The 19,909-nt window shown below is 42.9% G+C and overlaps 1 long non-coding RNA gene across 1 annotated transcript; it reads right to left on the bottom strand.

The window, feature by feature from the left end:
* Positions 1-906: 906 nt before the first annotated feature.
* Positions 907-10,491, bottom strand: LOC309340799. Its single transcript, XR_014156103.1, has 2 exons — positions 10,375-10,491; positions 907-1,413 (listed from the first exon to the last, which is right to left on the bottom strand). It is a non-coding gene; the product is annotated as an uncharacterized lncRNA (long non-coding RNA).
* Positions 10,492-19,909: the final 9,418 nt, after the last annotated feature.

Genomic DNA, 19,909 nt, shown 5'->3' with positions numbered 1-19,909 from the left:
TCCCTGCAATGCATGACTTTGCTTGCTTTCTCGAATTCACTGGGGTTATTTGATCAAACTGGCATATGCTGTGCTATACTTGCTGTATGCTACTGAAAAATATTGGATGGGATTATTAGGTTTGATCTGGGGGCTGTGATTACATCAGCTAGATAGAAATCAACTAAGCCTGTCTATTTCCAGATTCTTCTAGGTCCATTTTTTTCTGTTCAGTAGGTCCACCACTGGTAAGAAGATGCATCAAGGGAGATGCATTACAGTGGTACCTCAGGTTACATACGCTTCAGGTTACAGACTCTGCTAACCCAGAAATAGTGCTTCAGGTTAAGAACTTTGCTTCAGGTTGAGAACAGAAATCGTGCTCCAGCGGCGCAGCAGCAGCAGGAGGCCCCATTAGCTAAAGTGGTGCTTCAGGTTAAGAACAGTTTCAGGTTAAGTATGGACCTCCAGAATGAATTAAGTACTTAACCCGAGGTACCACTGTACTGTGCGTGGTCTCTGAAGAATGAAGGAGGCATTGTAAATAGATGGCACTTTGTGCCATTACGTACAGCTAAGCACAGTTAATGCTGCTAACCTTTGAATTGGAAATTCACAAGCAGCCCCAAAAGCAACCGAGCTTGCTGGCTTTCTTGTTCAAAGTTCCTTCATGACACTGCCTGTATTTCCTGAGCCCATAGGCAATGACTGACTTGTTCCGGATTATTATTATTTTTCTAAAGTGTGATTAATAGCAGTGACTTAGCAAGATGTGAGCTTCCTAGAAACAAACAGATTGGGCAGGGGGAGCAGAGAGGCGAGAACACTGTGACAACACTACAAAATATTTTTTAAAGGGAGACAGAACAAGAGAGAGAGGAGAGGAGGGAGGGAGGGAATCGAAACAGGAGATCAAGAGCTTGGAGCTTGGAAGTAAATCAAAGCTTTATAATTCAGGATAAATGCTGAAGAGGTTTTCAGGGAGAGGGAAGTGTTGCTGCTGGAGCACATGATCTACTGTAGCCCTTTGCACTTTTATATTCAGATTATTGCTCGCAGCAAGTTCTGCTGGCTTCTGAGCTTTTCCTTTTGTCTCTGGGATGATTATAAAGACAGATATTCCCTCTAGGTGTTCTCTTGCTCTCTGCCTCACTGTTTCCCTCCTGCACTTGCTGCTGTTCTTCCTGCCTCTCTCATTATTTGCTGAGGCTTTCAAGTGCTCCATGACAGGATCCTCAGAACAAAAGGCCGTCATTACATTTATCCCTACTTATCCTCCTCCAATTTGGAACGAATGTGGGTCTCCTACTGAAATAGGCAGCATGAAGATTCATCTTGGTTGTCGCCTTCACCCTTCCTTTGCTTCAGTCACTTTGAATGCTGCAGCAGTTTCATCCTTTAGATTTATCAGCAACCTAATCAACCAGTAACTATCTAGTATAAAATACAAATATGTTTCTGTTATGTTTCTGCCAACAAACCTAAGGCATGTTAGAGCTAGAAAAACACATGCAGAGAGACCTGTTGCTTATTACTTTCAAATCCCTGTCATGGATGCAATGGCAAATTAGGCATCTGTCTCTGAAGATAAGGATGGGGAGGAATTATACATGGGTTCTTTGCTGGTGTTTGGTTTGTGGCTCCCTTTCATCTTGTATTGCTTTCAGAAGTCACACCTTGCATTGGCAGCTACCTGTACCTTTAACTAATGTAAGTAACAAATTTCTTCTAGTAGCTACCAAATTTTAAGGTAAATTCGAAGAACCCTGGTCAAATTAAACATTTGAGGAAAGTAAAAAAGTGATTTTGATAAGACTACTGAATCCCCCCCCCCCAGAGTATCTGCACATTCCTGATAACTTTTTGGAGATAACACTTGACTATGTGCACAAATTACTGAACACTATACTGGACAATCCAGGAGGAAGCAGGTATTTCAGTGCTCCTGCAAAAGGCTGAAAGCTGCTAATCATCAGTACTGATCAGTCACCCATTCTGGCTCTGCAAAGCAAAGGTCAATAGATTTTACACACACACACACAGAGAGAGAGAGAGAGAGAGAGAGAGAGAGAGAGAGAGAGAGAATGTGCACAACATTATAAGTGTAGACTAATAGTGAACTAAAAAGATTGGGGAAAGGGTTAAAAAAACAACTTATCACATGTGATTCCAATTTGCATGCAAGATCATTTGGACCAGAATGATAGCTTCCGATGAGAAATTCAGTAGTGGTTAAACATTCCTACTCCCCGGCCCACTTCCATGCAAGCTCTGTTGAAAAACTATTGTTATCAATGCAGGAACTATCCGGTGTTTACGATGTTTCCTAAAACTCAAAGCATGACACCCATTCTCTCATCAGTTCTTATCACTTGATTTGTTAGCTTCCTTTGACTTTCAGTAATAAAGTGGTACCTCGGGTTACATACGCTTCAGGTTACAGACTCCGCTAACCCAGAAATAGTACCTCGGGTTAAGAACTTTGCTTCAGGATGAGAACAGAAATTGCACAGCGCGGCAGGAGGCCCCATTAGCTAAAGTGGTGCTTCAGATTAAGAACAGTTTCAGGTTAAGAATGGACCTCCAGAACAAATTAAGTTCTTAACCTGAGGTACCACTGTAGAAGCAGGGAGAAGATGCTGTCCAAAGAGAACAGTGTCTCACAATGTATCCAGTATGGAGCAGCTGGAAGAGGAGGAAAGGGCAGAGGGTGAAGAAAGAGCTGGGGGGGGGGCTCTTCCAAGCTTTTGAACCCTTGGGAAACACAACAAACCTGATGCCCCTGAAACTGGGTGTGGAGAGAGCAGCTGAATGGGACACAACTCTGAACAGCCTGAGGAAGTACCATCCACCTTGGGCCTGCCCATAAAAAGGAAGTCTAGTGTGAGAGACTAGGATGTCCACTGTTTCTAGGAATTCCTCTCATTGTGAGACTTTTATGGGTGAGCTAAAAATTGCATGGGACATTTCCTTTCTTCTTCTTTCCAACCCTCTAAATATCTCCCCAATCTGCCCCAGAGGAAGGAATGGAATTTCACTCACACAAAACTGGATACCACCTTGTATTTCCCTCCATTTTAAATGAAGCTTAAAATGAAATGATAGTTATATGATGAATGAATCTTTGAAATAAAGTCTACAAATTGCTAAAATCTAATACAGAGCAGGAGTCACAGAAGGCCCATAGCTCAATTGTCGAGAGCATGCTCTACAATGCCAAATATCTCTGCTTGGGGATGGATGGATCTGTCAATTTTTGTTTATATCCATTTCTTGTTTAACCAGTCTTAAATTCAGATTGTCCCATTTTTACATCAATTTGCACAGGTTTTTTTTTATTATCTTGCATTGTTTTTACTTTGTTTCACACAATATATGTTCTTTTTAAAGCAGTTTTAATGGTGAAGAAATGTATTACAAAATTTGGAAAGGGGAGAAGGAAAATACAAAAAAACGAGTAAATCAGTGGAGCACAAAATCTGGAAGAACGATCTTTCCAATGTATTCTGATGTTCTCTTTCATTTCAGTCATGCCTTCTTGACATCACTATCCATATTTTTATTTTTACATGAACATGACTATTGTGATTAATCATTGTGATTAATCAAATACTAGAATAGTTGTTTCATGATGCCATATGATTCCTACATTGATATATTCTCAGCAAATGTGTCTCCTCTATATTGTCATTTATCCTTGTGAGTTGCCTCTTTTATGTCCTGCCCTCCAAAAGTGAAGGTTAAACCCAAACAGAAACTGTATATTTCCATAGCTGGCACACACATCTATGAAGAACACACTAAGTTGTTGGCACACACAACTACAAAGAGCACACTAAATATAATATAACTATAATTCTTATGTAGTGTTTTTATGTTGCAGTTCAATATGATCAAACAAATTTTAGCATGACATGGTGGTGAGGAAAATGGATTTTTTAAAAATGTGAGACATTGGCAAAATATGACGTTAAGCAATTTCAAACCATCATCAACTATAGTAAACACAATGTAGTATTTTTCTTTTTCTTTTTTTTTTCACTGCAACAGACAGCTGACTAATGTTAAGCTTGTGGTCTATTAAGACTCCTAGATGCTTTTCGCATCCCTTTCCTCAAAGGAGACGACTGATCTCATTGCTGTGTGCTTAACACATTTCGTGAACCCCTTGAAAAAGGGTCTGGTGTCTGGTTCAGAGTTAGAAATGTTGCCCATGCTCATCAACTTTCATTCCAATATCTGAGGCTTTAAAGTAGGGATCACATTGCAATGTATTTCATACAGGCAGGCAGACATTTTATTTGTAAGCTGCCTTTCCATAGTCAAAACCATGTCAAGGTGGCTTATAACATGAAAAAAATTACATAATTACAAATATGATAAAAATAGTCATAAACATTCAGTAAAACACATCAAAATGTATACAACTAAACTAACAATTTCCACATTAAATCATAATAAGATCTAAAAATAAAGATACAAAAAATAATATCAATAGCAGCAACAACGCCTGCCAACAAAACCACTAGGCAACACCCCAGGCCCAAGAGTCTGTTCAACTCCCTCAGGTTTTGTAGCTGGAGTTAGTCAGGGCCCTGCCATCCCAGGTCAGGTGGAAGAGATATGCAAGGCAGGGGACAGGTCTTCCGGGACTTGCAACCAATATTTCCCCCTTTCCTCCTTCCTTTGAAAAGATTCAACAGTCACAAGGACTTGAAATTTGGTCACCAATATATTACAATGATCATTTGGGGTTGGCTTTTTAAAATGTGAATATATCTGTTAAGCATACCTGAAATATAATATCAGAAATATATTGGGCAAACTACTTTTTTTGTTTGTTGTACTGCTGCCAAACTTATTTGGTGGTCATATTGACTATTTCAAATTGTTCAAGAGTTGCCAAGGTTTTGTCATTCAAAGTATTGTTGTATGTAATGCTATGACACAAACACTGCCCTCAGCTAACTAAGGTAAAAATAGAACTCTACAAATGAACTGAAAATCAGAACTCCATTCCCAGGGTGACCCCTATAGGACTTTCTCTGTTAGCTTTTTATGGAGCACTGAAGACTTGACTGATTGATTAATTTGCCTTTGTCCTACCAGAGTGAATATTGCTTTTGAATATAGGTTTCAGTTGGCCTCTCCTTGATTCTGCTTTTGTTTCTATCTGCTCATGTTTTTGCTCTATCATTTGTTTTAATTTGGAATTTCTCTCTTTGTGTAATTATTTGCATATTGCTTCTATTTTTCTTAATTAACTTCAAGACCAGTACCTGGAAAGGCAGGATATACATTTAATAAGAAAGTGAGGTATTTGACTTCTTTTCCACAGTGGCCCTCCAGTGAAAATACTACATTGTAAATGAACTGGACTATTTTTCTCAAGTAGAAAACATTAGTGGATGAATAATGGAAACAGGAAATAAAATAACCACAAGTCCATTCCAGATTCAAAACCATGTTTATCTTCTGTTGCAAAAACAGCTAAGTCTCTTGTGGTACCTTAAAAAGGGACAAACTTCTGTTGGAGAGAGATTTTTTGAGTAAGAGATTACTCCATTAGATTTAGTTCCCAATTAAATACATCATTTGCAGATTTTTGTAAAAAGGTGATTTAGCATCATCATTTTCTTAAGATATTCTTCAAAGAGCGTTGCTCCGTTACCACAATTATACATGACAGTTTTATTATCTGGCAGAGATGACCGGCAGAATTCGTGACCAGAGGAGAGAGACAGTGGAAGAGGACTGGAAAAAATTTAAAATTTATCTTAAAAATTGTTGTAAAATTTCGGAATGTTAAGATGTCAAGGGATTTGATATAAAGAATTACAGCTGTAAAAATTTAAACTTAAGAAAATTCTAAAGAGAATTAAATATAAAAATGGATGAAGGATTGCTAAAAAAATTTTAAAACAAGGATGCAGTGAAGGGGAGGTATGGGGAAGTCGTGTTATGTTTGTTTGTATTTTGTTTATGTTGTAAAACTAATAAAAATTATTTAAAAAACAAACAAACCATGTTTATCTTCTGTTGCAAAAACAGCTAAGTCTCTTGTGGTACCTTAAAAAGGGACAAACTTCTGTTGGAGAGAGATTTTTTGAGTAAGAGATTACTCCATTAGATTTAGTTCCCAATGAAATACATCATTTGCAGATTTTTGTAAAAAGGTGATTTAGCATCATCATTTTCTTAAGATATTCTTCAAAGAGTGTTGCTCCGTTACCACAATTATACATGACAGTTTTATTAAATTATATATTTCTTGAAAAGATATATTTCATAATTGAGCATGAACCTTTAAATATTTATGGCACAGCGCTAGTTCAATGGGGATATATAAGGACAGAGTTGATCTCTCTACTTATTCCAAGAATGTTACCAGTTTGAAATGAAATGCTGCCTTAAAAAAAGTCAAGCCAATGCTCTATCTAGTACACTAAAAAAAAAGCCCACAGGTTATGCACATTTAACTTGTGAACATTCAGTTTTACACATGTGGCAAAATTAAAATTAAAATTAAAATGGGATAGAAAGGAAGTGTGGTTTCAAGAAAAATGATGTTGGCAATCCCACCTGCCATTGAACCCAATGGGTTTTGACTATACACAGTTTTAGCTTTAGGCACAATACGTGGAACAAAACCCTCACGTAAGTTGCAGGCTTATTGTACCAGTTAATTCTTGAAGGTCTTGTGAGGAAATCTTTCTCCACCTGCTACTTTATATCCTTTAGTTGGAGGTGTCAGGGAGTGAACCCAGAGCAAATATATATGTGCATTAAAAGCACATACATATCCATTTGATCCCACTGAAAGTTAAACAAAAATAAAACCATAACAAAAATGTAATGGGACTATTTTCTGATGGTTGCCACACACACACACACACACACACACACACACACACAAAACCTCTTACATATTCCATTCTTCAGGTTTAGTTTTTGTTGTAATTAGATTGGTTGTAGGTAGGTAGCTTGCCAATTTTGCCCAACACGTTTATTGACTGTTGCCTGGAATTTTTTAAAAAGTCAGCAATCCAAGGATGCACAAATTGACTGGACTTTACAAAATGATAGAACTGTAGAGTTGGAAGAAACCATGAAGATCATCTAGTCTAATACAGGAATCTTTCACTCAACATGGGGCTCAAACTCACGACCTTGAGATGCTCTACTGATTAAGCTATCCCTCAGCACTGGAATCATTTGTAAGAGTAATGAATGCTCAAACCATAACGTGTATAAAAGATTGGTTTTTTTCTTTTCTTTTTTAATCCTCTCATTAGCCAAAACCATAGACTCACTGATGATTAAAATGAAGGTGGCATGACCTCATCAGTAAACATTCTATCTGCCATGAAATGTGTGGCATTCCCTTTGGGTCAAGAAAATCTTTACACTAATATCATATATCCAACATCTTTCCTAAATGCTAAAAACACTAAGGGCCATAAGAATATAATTTACCCGTATTCTGAACTCTACTCAACAGTTAAACCCATGACCTATCTATGACAAAGACTAGTGGCAGTAACAGATGCCATTTTGTGGCTGTGGAGAAGAGGTCAAATCTATAAGCTACTTAAGTCCATCTCTATATATTGATTCTTTCAGGGCATACCCTACTTCCCATCTATAGAACGTCCCCAGATTGGGCAATGTGTCACTTAAAAATTGTTCTCTGAAACAGGAGTTAGATGGTTGCAAAAAGAATCATTCTCCATCCCTCACAGGCCACACACAGAAAGAGTTCAGAAGTAATCCATATGATCTCTGTTCCCACTGAAAGGTTCAGAAAAGGGCAACCGCAATGATTAAGGGGATACAGCAACTCCCAATGAGGAAAGGTTATGACATTTGGGGCTTTTTAGTTTAGAGAAAAGGCAAATAAGAGGAGACATGATAGAGAAGTATAAAAAGTGGGCAGAGAATTTTTTTTATCCTCTTATAACACTAGAACTCAGGGCCATTCAATGATGTTAATGTTGGAAGACTTAGAACAGACAAAAGAAAGCACTTCTTCATACTGAACTTAGTTAAAGTGTCAAAATAAATTAATTAATTAAAAAAATTGTCCAGTAGCACCTTAGAGACCACCTAAGTTTGTTCTGGGTATAAGCTTTCGTGTGCATGCACACTTCTTCAGATTACAGTGGTACCTCGGGTTACATACGCTTCAGGTTACAGACTCTGCTAACCCAGAAATAGTACCTCGGGTTAAGAACTTTGCTTCAGGATGAGAACAGTAATCGGATGGCGGTGGTGCAGTGGCAGCAGGAGGCCCCATTAGCTAAAGTGGTGCTTCAGGTTAAGAACAGTTTCAGGTTAAGAATGGACCTCCGGAACGAATTAAGTACATAACCAGAGGTACCACTGTAGTTAAACTGTGGAACTCTCTCTGACAGGAGGCAGTGATGGCCACCAAATTGGATGGCTTCCAAAGAGGATTAGACAAATTCATGGCAACGAGGCGCTATCCATAGCGACTAGGCACAATGGCTTTGTTTTACCTCCACTTTCAGTCAATATACCTCTGAATTCCAGTTGCTGTTTTGTTTTTTAATATTTTAAATCATTTTTTCAATACAAACAACAACCACAAAAAGCACAAGAAAAACCACAATAATAACACAATTTAACATTTCAGATTTGAGTACTGATATACCTATAACAATATTTCCCCACCTCTCTTCCCCCTATTTCCCTCCACTGTCCGCCTTATCGCTTAAATATTCCTTCCAGATTTCTTCATATTTATCCATTCTTAATTTGCGTCGACGTACAGTTTGTTTGTATGAAGCTAGTCTGTCCATATTATCAATCCATGTGCTCAATGGAATCTTTTTGTGGCTCTTCCAATTCATCAAAACAAGTTTTTTTGCTTCTAATATGGCACGGTACATCCAATTTGTTTGACCCCTTGTAATCTTGTGGGGACACAGCTGTTGTGCTTGGGGGTTTCCCATAGAAGTCTGACTGGCCTCTATGAGAACTGGATGTTGGACTAGATGGGCCTTTGGCCTGATCCATCAGGCTCTTATCTGAGCCCTTTTGGCCCCCTGAATATTTTGGGGATGGGGGCCACCTCCCCCAATGTCCAAAAAGTGTTGAGGCAAAGCACGGAGCTGAATGCTTCTTCTCTTGCTGTGGAGGGGAAGGAGGATCAAAGCAGCCTCCTGCCAGTGGCGGTGCCAGGAGGAGGTGGAGGAGGGCAAACATCTTCAGTTCAAATAGGCCACAAATTTACTGGTTAGAGATATAAGTAGGCTTTGGCATACAGTGAGGGGAGGAAAGTATTTGTTCCCCTGCTAAATTTCTGGACTGGTCATTTTTTCGTCAGAGGGCAAATGGGCAAATTTAGCAGGGGATCAAATACTCCCCCCCCCTCACTGTAGGCATTGGTTATATATCCTAAATCATCCAGCCTGACTTCTGGTTGCTTATTTTGCAGGGTTGATCCTGGGTTAATGATCTTCCTATGATGTACATCAAATAGGAGCACTCCCTCCAACACCACCATTCTGGGAACCTTTAACGGGGTACCTCCAATTCCCAGAAGCAGGTGTGGGTGGGCTCTCAACTCCCCCCTTCCACCTAGACTAAGGATCTAACCCAATGCCTTATCTGCCAACAAGTTGTGACAATTGCTATGAGGTAGGCAAAACCCTACCTCAAACTTTCTTGGGCTCCATGATCACTGCAGATGGTGACAGCAGTCACGAAATTAAAAGACACCTGCTCCTTGGGAGAAAAGCAATGACAAACCTAGACAACATATTAAAAAGCAGAGACATCACCTTGCCAACAAAGGTCCGTATCGTTAAAGCCATGGTTTTCCCAGTAGTGATGTATGGAAGTGAGAGCTGGACCATAAAGAAGGCTGATCGCCGAAGAATTGATGCTTTTGAATTATGGCGCTGGAGGAGACTCTTGAGAGTCCCATGGACTGCAAGAAGATCAAACGCATCCATTCTTAAGGAAATTAGCCCTGAGTGCTCACTGGAAGGACAGATTGTGAAGCTGAGGCTCCAATACTTTGGCCACCTCATAAGAAGAGAAGACTCCCTGGAAAAGACCCTGATGTTGGGAAAGATGGAGGCACAAGGAGAAGGGGACGACAGAGGACGAGATGGTTGGACAGTGTTCTCGAAGCTACAAACATGAGTCTGACCAAACTGCGGGAGACAGTGGAAGACAGAAGTGCCTGGCGTGCTCTGGTCCATGGGGTCACGAAGAGTCGGACACGACTAAATGACTAAACAACAACAACAACAGGCAAAACCCTCAGAGAGGCCCAATTTGTCTGCAGGCAAATTCATCCTTGTCCCTGAATACAGCAACCAAATAGTCCCATAGCAAGATCTTAGGTAGGGCCTCCTCTTTCACGTCCAGGCGGGACCATATGCTACACAGAGTGGGAGGTGGGGAATCCAGCTCCAACTAAGCTGATGAGTGCCCAGTGAGTGGACCTGAGTGAAGACTAGGGGCTGAAGTCTTCACTCAGGTCCATTCAAATGCAGTTTCATGAGATGGGGAGGCTTGCTTCCCATACAATACTCCCCACAGCCTTGTAGATTACACAACAGACACACAACCCAATTGGGCATACCATTCCTTATGTTAAATCATCATATGTGTAGACCTAATCACGTGGATATTTTCATCTTAGTATCAGCAGTCCACATGGAAGTGATATGCTAGTATGAAATGATCCAGGTGATCCACACAATGCTGATGTCCCTTACATTACTGGTGTGCGATGGGAGCCAGGTATGGGGGATCAGTTCTAACCAAATTATATAATACAGTATAACCTTTTCTTAAGATTATTATTATTATTCTCTTGCTAATTATGCATTTATATGTGCATTTTATATCCAACTTCCTTTACTAATGTTTTCTTTTGAAAGGTTAAGATTTTTTTTTGTTAATTTTGCTGTGTTGTGTGCATTCTACACTTGACCTCCTTTTAATGATTTATTTTGAAATCTTTAAGATAATATGCTAGGTAAAAGGTAAAGGTACCCCTGCCCGTTCGGGCCAGTCTTGCCAGACTCTAGGGTTGTGCGCTCATCTCACTCTATAGGCCGGGAGCCAGCGCTGTCCGCAGACACTTCCAGGTCACGTGGCCAGCGTGACAAGCTGCATCTGGCGAGCCAGCGCAGCACACGGAACGCCGTTTACCTTCCCGCTGGTAAGCGGTCCCTATTTATCTACTTGCATTTAAGGGTGCTTTCGAACTGCTAGGTTGGCAGGCGCTGGGACCGAACAACAGGAGCGCACCCCGCTGCGGGGATTCGAACTGCCGACCATGCGATCAGCAAGTCCTAGGCGCTGAGGTTTTACCCACAGCGCCACCCGTGTTCCAAGATAATATGCTAGTCTCCTGTTAATTATGTTGCTTTGAATGCATACTTTATATCTGACTTTCTCCTGTAATGCTTTATTCTACATTGTTCTATTTTATGCTTTAATGGAAGTTGTAAATGACTTTGAGATTTTTTTCTGTAAAATATAAAACAATCTAGAAATGAAATGAAAAAATAATAATAGCAATCCCATCTATGCCAGAAAAATATCAAAGTAAATAGATTTTAGATGTGGACATTAATAGTCCTCCACCTTCTGACTTTGTTCTAAAATCAACATGTCCTGTACAGAATCAGGGTGCATCACTGTATGCAGTTGTGACATTTTCATTGATATCAGTATTATCTGGATTCTACCCTTCTCTAATTCAGCAAATATAGATTAAAGTGAAGCAGATTTTGAAGTTATGTTTGGGGACTTCTGGAAGTATTCTAACTTTGACTAATTGGACAACTCTGCAGAGACACTTATTGATAAGAGTGTCTGCTAGAAATTACATAACTGGAGAAGGAAAAGGCACTGGAAAGGATTCATGCACCTCACTAACTGACAAAATAATAATAATTAGATGGTTCCTGTCTCATTCTGTTTGAGAAGGCATGCTACCCAACTGCACCCATTCCTTGGAAATGCTTAAGAGGAATATGGTGGTGGGCAGGTTCGCTGTGAGGTTTTCCATATCTCCTATGCATGTAGATGGAAGGAAAAAATTATAACCACTGCCCAGCTCCTCCCCCCTCCTCCCCCTCCTAATTTTATTATCTGTACCCCACCCATCTGACTGGGCTGCCCCACCCACTCTGGGAGGCTTCCAACATATATAAAACATAATAAAACATTACACATTAAAAAGCTTCCCTATACGGGGCTGCCTTCAGATGTTATCTGCCTTCAGATAAAGTTGTTAATCTCCTTGCTATCTGATGGGAGGGCATTCCACAGGGCGGGTGCCACTGCCAAGAAGGCCCTCTCCCTGGTTCCCTGTAGCTTCACTTCTCGCAGTGAGGGAACCGCCAGAAGGCCCTGGAGGCTAGATCTCAGTGTCCAGGCTGAACCATGGGGGTAAAGAAGCTCCTTCAGGTATACAAGGCTGAGGGCCTCTACTTGCACCCGGGCAAAGGAACAGCAGTCATCTTGATTTTGTTTACCCCAACACAAACTCATTTTATGAACATAAGGAAGGATTTTTCAACTATCATAAGGAATATAAGGAATATAGGAAGCAGCCTCATACTGAGTAAGATCATGGGTCTATCTATACTGAATGGCAGTGGATTTCCAGGGTTTCAGAGAGGCGACTTTACGAATCTTGGAGATGGCAGGGATTGAACCTGGGAACTCTGCATTCAAGGCAGATGTTCTACCACAGAGCTACAGTCACCCCCCATGGTTTAATTCATGCTTTGTGGTTTCAAGATCCTTTGATACTGTATCCATTTCAATATAGTTCCTTTGCTAAGCATAGTAAATAACCTTTTGAGACATCAAGGTGAATAAAACATGAGCTTTCATATGAAAAAGTACCAGATACCATCATAGAATCAAAGAAAGCAAGATAGCCATGATTCCAGTCTGTCTGAGTACAATTTCCAACCAGTACTTTGGCAGACACCATAGATGCCAGCCATATGTTTTGAATCATCTACTTTTTATCACATGTCAGATGTGCAGTGTAATGTTACTAGTCAGTGAAGTACAACGTGGATTGGAGTCACAGAAAAACAAGCACAGTAGTAACATGTACATTTAGATCTGACAGCTGCTATCCATTTGGGGAACAAGCATCTTTTTGTCATAAAATGGAAAAGCAAGGAACAGAATTTCAGGAAAATGGACCTAATATTATTGCCAGTGGCCTCCAGTTTACCACCCTTCAATTTTAAACTTTGGCCTCCAAAAGGTTTCGGGCAGAAGACTTTACAATTCATGGTGTGTGTGTGTGTGTGTGTGTGTGTGTGTGTTCTTAACACAAAACAACCTGTTGCTGATAACCTCCTCTCTTCTTTTAGATTTACACTTTTATTTTGTTGTGTAAAGCACACATCTAAAACATGCACACAAAATGTCAATAAAGGAAAATGTTTTAGAATAAAGCTGTGTAGACACCATACCTTTAAATAATCCTGGAAAGTGTAGTTTCTTAAAGAGTGCTGGGAATTGTAGCTCTGTAAGGGGTAAACTACAGTTTCCAGATTTTTTGGGAAGAGACATGATTCGAATCTGCTATATAGGTATTTCATTCCTTTTTAAGCGCCTTTGCTTTCTTAAACACATCCATTTTATCCTTTGCAGGTTTAGGAGGCAGGTTTAGTCGTTGTCTGAGGACTATCCCTACTTCCAGGTCTGGTCCTGACCAGATGGATACTAGAATCAGCAAGGGATACCCACATGACCTGAAGGTGCTGCTGTGCAATGCCAGGTCAATGATTCATAAGACCACTGCCATCCATGACCTGATCATGGATGGAGGATTTGACCTGGCATGTGTAACAGAGACTTGGTTGAATGAAGCAGATGGGCCTGTTCTTGCCGCTGCTTGTCCACCAGGTTTCTCTTACGCATAGCAACCCAGGCCTTGTGGGCGGGGAGGGGGGGTTGCAGTGATTTTTAGGAAGTCATTAGTTTGCACCAGGTGTCCTATTGGGAAGACCCAGTTCTCTGAGTGCTTGTTCTGGAAGTTGGGCAATAGGGGCAGTACAGGATTCCTTTTGGTGTACCGACCTCCCCGCTGCACCAAGGATTCCCTGTTATTCTAAAGCAGCAATGCTGCAGCAAGCAAAGGCTCTAGCAGCTCAGTCAGCTGCTTGTGGCTGCAAAGCCAAACTGGATGTTTGTGACTGTTGCCATGGAAACAAAGGGGCAGTCCATTCTCCTTATTGAGCACAGGATGTGAGCTCAGTGTGTGTCATATGACCTGTACAGGATGTACATGGGTGGAGTTTGGAGTTTCTCTCTGTTGGTTGAAGAGAGCAGACATCTTTTACTGTATGACTGCTAAAGACAGAAATAAAGACATGTAAGATACATTTCTGTCTGTGTCTGATTCCCCTCCCTGGGGATATGCTGGAGAGCAGGGAGGAGGAGAAGCAGTTGGTGTGTTTTTCTCACAGCCTGAGGAAAACCGCCGGAACGGACCTCATGTGTTTTTCCTGCTGGGAGTCGCCGGAGGGAGGTCAAAGGAATTTAGCCGGTGCCTGCGGATAGGCACATACCTCTGACCGAGCCTGAATTCTAACAGTGGTAGCAGCTGACGGTTTCTACGATCCATGGAAGTCTGCAGAAATAGTAGCAGAGCTGCTATTTTCATCCCTCTCCATGGAAGCCTGAAGTGAGAGGCTAATCCCTCTGCAGCCAGAAGCTGACCAGAAGAAGCTGAAAGCCAAGCTACGGAGCCCAGGTATGAGATTTTCGGGCTTAAAAGTGTGAATGCAGATTGATTCATTCTCTGCTTCAAGGGAGCCGCGTTTAGGAAAAACAGCTCCGAGAGAGAAGAGCTCTGCATTCCAAACATTCCTGTGGTTTTTCCTGTCCAAGGAAAGGAATGCTGTTGCTTAGCAACGCAGGCCAGTTTCACGATAAGGGCTGGAAGTCAGGCTATGCCTCAGAGAGGCAAAAACAGCCTATGTTTTGACTAGGCCCTTATGAACACTTGAAGGGGACTTTCCAAGCAGCCAGTGTTATAGCTGCCAGGTGCACAAGGGTGTAAACAAGCCAGCTATTGGATTTTAGAGGCTTGTGTTTGAGAGTCAATGCAAGGACTTAAAATGGATGCTAAGAAGGGGGGAGGCCTGCCTTCTCCATCCCTCCTGACCAGTGACAATTATGCATCTTGGTCTATTAAGATGAAGGCCTTGCTGCAGAATCAGAGACTGTTTGAGGTGATTGAGAACCCCATCCCTGCAGCACCAACGCGTGCTTGGGAGTCACAGGATGTGAAGGCCAGAACTGCTATAATTCTGTGCGTGTCAGACTCTCAGCTTATTCATATACAAGATTTACAGCACGCGAAAGATGTTTGGGACACGCTGAGAAGGACACATCAGAGAGATGCAGGTTCTTCAGCGTTGCTGTATTTTGAGAAGCTGACCAACCTGAGGCTTGCGCCTGATGGAGATGTTCAAGCGCACCTGACGGAAATGAAATTTCTGCGTCAACAGATGGTGGAACGCAATTTCCGTCTGCAGGAGGAAGTGTTTTGTTTCATGGTGATCAACAGCCTGAATCGGACTTACAAAACGGTTGCCAGTCAGCTGGGGTCTCTCCCAGCAGCTGACAGGGTCAGGGTCGGACAGGGTCGGACAGGGTCTTTGCCGTGGTTCTGAACGAACAGGACAGACTTGCTGCCCTGGAAGTCAAGGACAGGGGGAGACAAGAACGGAGTTCTGACACCCCCACTGCTGTTGCTACTGGAGACGCTGTAGCTTTGAATGTTGTCCAATGTTACAATTGTGGACAGACTGGGCATCTTCAGCGGAACTGCAAGAAGCCACGTCAGAACAAAGGAGCCAAGGGAAGCTCCACGAAGTCTGAGGCGTCAGGCAGAGGTCATGCCAAGTCAAAGGCAAGGACTGCAAAGGCTTTGATGTCGAAAGGAACCAAGCCGGAAGTGGAGAACGCTTTTGTCGTAGACACGGGCGCCACATTTCATATGTCCCCGAACAGACAGCTATTTTCGTCGTTTAAGAAGCAAAGCTTCGTTGTACAACAAGCCAACGGTCAAGAGCTGGAAGCCACCGGAATTGGGACTGTGTATCTTAAAAGTCTGAACTTGACTATAAACAATGTTTATTTGGTTCCAGAGTTGAAGTACAATCTGCTCAGCGTTTCGCAGATTGCCAAGAAGGGACTAAAACTGTCCTATGATGATGAGAACTGTGAAATCTACAAAGATGGAGAGTTGTATCTTTCTGCCAAAGAGAAAGATGGACTATATTTGTTGACTTTTGATCAAAGTGATTACATGGAATGTAATTCTTGTGATTCTAACATGATTTCTTTTGCAGGTGTAGCCAAGAAGAACGCCAAGCAGGTCACCTCGAGGGTCGACAAGGCATTTCAGCGGGTGTATGCTGATGTGATTGGTCCTTTAGCACCATCTAGAGGCAATGCAAAGTATTACCTAATATGTGTTGATTCTTTCACAGGTTTTGTCTGGATTTATCTTTGGGAGAGACCGAAAGAAGCCTTAGAAAGGTTTAAAGAGTTTTGTGACAAGGTTAAAAATATGCATGATGCTGACATAAATTGTCTTTGCACAGATGAGAAGCCAATTTTTCTTTTACAGGATTTCCAGAGGTTCCTGAAGAAGAAAGGTATAAGACACAAAATTGCAGCTTCCGAAGAAGCTTGGAACAGATGTGTCTGTGTTAGGGTGAACAAAGAATTGCAAAAGGGAATGGAAGCGCAATTGCTTAGTTCACATCTGCCACATGAGTACTGGGCTGAGCCGCTAACGTCATTTTGTTATACGTGGTTGAGAAAGTTTTCAAAAGAGTTGGAAAGTTCTCCTTCTGTTGCCCATTTCAAGGTTTTTGGTCTCATGTGAGGACAGAAGCTCCGGGTGGAGTAAAGAATGCCAGAGGCATTTTTGTGGGTTATGAAAAGGGTCTCTACAGAGTAATTTTGTCTGAATCTGGTAAGGTGATTCTTACAAAATTTCTAGAGAGTGCTCCTGAACAGGAGAGAGTGATTGTTCACACATTTCCCACAGGTGATGATGATGATTCTGATGATGAGGATGATGATGATGTTGATTTTATTGAATCCAGTAGTACTGATGATGACAGCGATAGCTCAGACAGCTCAGTTGTCACAGTCATTGTGTGCTGGACCCGGGGGAGAGGTACCGTGAGCGTAGTCTGAGTCCACACGAAGAGGGACGAGGTCCGAGGTGGAGAGCCGGGCGGGGAACAGGAATGCTGGAACAGGAGGCCGAGCAGGGTACAGGAACACCGGATGGTCAGGAACAGGAGGCCGAGCAGGGAACAGGAACACAGGAAGGTCCAAAGCCAACAACGACGTTGCTCCCGCAACCTGGGGCCGGGCTGACTGGGCTTTTATCCTCTTCTAAGGCCAGGGGCGGTCCCGGCCCCCAGGAGCCCCGCCTCCTCTGGCCTTAAGGCGAGCACTCCTCCTGGGAGCAACCAGTTCCCTTCGCCTCTCTGCCCTAAGCCTCTGCAGATCAGGAGAGGCCGAAGGGTTACTGGGCCCTGGAGGAGGCTCACCTGTAGCCACTGAGTCCTCAAGCCCCTCTGGGGCCAGAAGGGTTTCACCTGGGGCCAGCTCCCGGTGCTCTGCCACAGGTGCAGGCTCTTCAGCATCTAGGCCTTGCCCCAGTTCAGCCAGCCCTGGAGGCGGGGACTCCTGTGCTGGCTGGGATTCCTCTGGTTCATCCTCTGAATCAGAATCCCAGGCCATCACACATTGAGAGGAAATCTCACGTAATGACTAGACCCTCAGAAGAGGAAGACGAACCACTGTTTACTATTGGTACTGGTTCTCCAGAGAGTCCAAAGGCTGAACCAGAAAGCAGAGAAGAGCAGCACCATTTACGTAGGTCTGAGAGAGCAACGAAGGGTGTACCACCCAAAAGGTATTAAAAAGAGTTTGCCAACCTAGCTATTGCATGTGTTGCTGTTGTAAACGACCAAAGTCAGATTGAAGCTGTGTCTGAGTCAGAGACAAAGGCACAACAGAGAGTTGCTAACCAAGGTAATGTAGATGCACTCATTCCTTGGAAGTCACACAACCAGAGAGGTACATTGGTAAAACCAGTGGCGGGTAGTTCCAAGGGTGGAACTGAAACAACAGGGGAGTGTTATACATATAACAACAGTTTGTTTTCTTCTCTGGATGACGCTTTGCTCGCAGCACGCATTGATAATTTAGGGGGAGTATGTTATTCTAAAGCAGCAATGCTGCAGCAAGCAAAGGCTCTAGCAGCTCAGTCAGCTGCTTGTGGCTGCAAAGCCAAACTGGATGTTTGTGACTGTTGCCATGGAAACAAAGGGGCAGTCCATTCTCCTTATTGAGCACAGGATGTGAGCTCAGTGTGTGTCATATGACCTGTACAGGATGTACATGGGTGGAGTTTGGAGTTTCTCTCTGTTGGTTGAAGAGAGCAGACATCTTTTACTGTATGACTGCTAAAGACAGAAATAAAGACATGTAAGATACATTTCTGTCTGTGTCTGATTCCCCTCCCTGGGGATATGCTGGAGAGCAAGGAGGAGGAGAAGCAGTTGGTGTGTTTTTCTCACAGCCTGAGGAAAACCGCCGGAATGGACCTCGTGTGTTTTTCCTGCCGGGAGTCGCCGGAGGGAGGTCAAAGGAATTCAGCCGGTGCCTGCGGATAGGCACATACCTCTGACCGAGCCTGAATTCTAACATTCCCTGCCCGAGCTGCTTCAGGTCGTGGCGGATGTTCTCCTGGAGACGCCTAGTTTGGTTGTCCTAGAGGATTTTAATATCCATGCCGACATGACCTTACAAGGGGCCGCTCGGGACTTCGTGGAAAGCATGGCCTCCATGGGGCTGTCCCTGAATAAGTTTGGCCCAACCCATAGCCGCGGACATGCCTTGGACCTGGTGTTTACCTCTACGGATGTTGGTGACCTGACACTAACTAAAAGTGAAACAAAAGAAGTGCCATGGTCAGATCACTTCCTGGTGCAACTGTACTTCTCCGTGACCCTTCCCCTCTGCAGGGAGGTGGGACCGATTTGGATGGTCCGCCCCTGCCACTTAATGGATCCAAATGGTTTCCAGAAAGTGGTAGGGGATGCTTTATCCCATGTTGATGGCCTTTCAGCTGATTCCCTGGTGGCCCGCTGGAATGTGGAGTTAACCAGGGCTATTGACTGTTTGGCTCCGAAGCGCCCTCTCCGACTGCATGGAGCCCGGAGAGCCCCGTGGTTTTCCATGGATCTGAGGGCAATGAAACAATCGTTGAGACGGCTAGAGCGCCGGTGGCGGATAACTCATTCTGAAGCTGACCGGACACAGGTTAGAGCTCAGTGTCGAGCCTACCAAGTGGCGGTAGCGACGGCGAAGAAGACTTTCTTCACTGCCTCTATTGCATCTGCAGAAAACAGCAGCAGGAGACTTTTTCAGGTGGTCCGCAATTTAGCGGAACCACCTGCTACATCGGGGCCCAGTACGGGCCACATGATCTCCTGCAATGATTTTGCAAAGTTTTTGCAGATAAAGTCGCTCAGATTCGGGAAGAGGTAGACGCCACTGTGGGAGCAGGGCCGGGCGGGAGAGTGACTTTCCGTAGTGCAGGCCCAAAATCTTGTCCCTTTCCTCCTTTGATCTCAATGTTATCAAACAGTCTCTGGGTTTGTCTTTCTTTATAAGTCTTCCAAGCCTGAAAGCTGATACAATTTTAAAGTCTTTTTCCTCTAGGTTCCAGGACTTGGAAAATATTTCGGTCAGAAACTCAGCTAAGTTGTCTTCTTCCACTTCTGGTACCGACCTTATCCTTAAGTTAGTCTCCCTGTTCCGCAGTTCAATCATAGAGAGGTAGGTCTGGTGTTCACCTACTTGTTTA

This window comes from Podarcis erhardii (assembly GCF_964252035.2).
Source record: "Podarcis erhardii genome assembly, chromosome: 4".
NCBI classification, from domain to species: Eukaryota; Metazoa; Chordata; class Lepidosauria; order Squamata; family Lacertidae; genus Podarcis; species Podarcis erhardii.
This window is presented reverse-complemented; position numbering and strand designations above follow the sequence as displayed.